The sequence below is a fragment of the Otolemur garnettii genome, unplaced genomic scaffold (genome assembly GCF_000181295.1).
Source record: "Otolemur garnettii isolate 467f Iridium unplaced genomic scaffold, OtoGar3 scaffold00066, whole genome shotgun sequence".
NCBI lineage: Eukaryota > Metazoa > Chordata > Mammalia > Primates > Galagidae > Otolemur > Otolemur garnettii.
Window position 1 is genome coordinate 8928046 of NW_003852461.1, and position 1006 is coordinate 8929051.

A 1006-nucleotide genomic window follows, 5' to 3' on the forward strand; every position below is an offset into this window, starting at 1 on the left:
GCCAGGGCCAGGTTGGAACTCACCAGTATATGAGGCCAGCGCCCTACTCCTTTGAGGCACAGGCACCACCCCGGATTTATTACTTTTTGATAATTGTATTAAATGTTTCATTATATTCAGAGATTAAAGATAATGGTGATCTCTCTGGGACACTCTTGAATTCTGTTCAGAGATACCCTGGGGTTAGGAGGAAGCGGAGGCTGGAGCAGATTTTGGGCAGGGCTTGGATCTAGTCCATCTGAAGGGATTAGGATCATAGGTCTGAATGTGATCAGAATATTTAAGAGGTTTATAGTTAAGATTTACTGTTAAGGCTCCGTGCCTGTGGCTCAAGCAGCTAAGGCGCCAGCCACATACACCTGAGCTGGCGGGTTTGAATCCAAACAGGCCCACCAAACAACAATGACGGCTGCAAACAAAAAATAGCCAGGTGTTGTGGCGGGCGCTTGTAGTCCCAGCTACTTAGGACGCGGAAGCAGGAGAATCGCTTCAGCCCAGGAGTTGGAGGTTGCTGTGAGCTGTGATGGCACAGCTCTCTACCCAGGGCGAAGCTTGAAGCTCTGTCTCAAAAAAAAAATTTACTGTTAAAGGAGGTTACTCTATATCCACAAATGGTAATTGTTGGCCTCTGGGACTGGCTGTGTGGGGCAAGATATGTGTTAAGCCGCTTAGAAGCCTGAGGTGTGGGGGGCTGGGAGGGAGTTGGGATAAAAGTGGATTTGCATTTTCTTGGCTTGGGGCTGCTGCCTTTTCATATGTTTATCTGCTTGCATTTCCTTTGGGCTGAATTGCTGTTCTCAGACTGGCAGGCTTTTCTTCATGGTGGTTGTGTCTTATTCTAACTTAGTTGGTACTAGTAGGGACTTTTTTTTTTTTTTGAGACAGAGCCTCAAGCTGTCACCCTGGGTAGACTGCCCTGGCATCACTGCTCACGGCAACCTCCAACTCCTGGGCTTAAGCGAGTCTCCTGCCTCACTCAGTATATTCACTCTGTCTCCTAAATGTA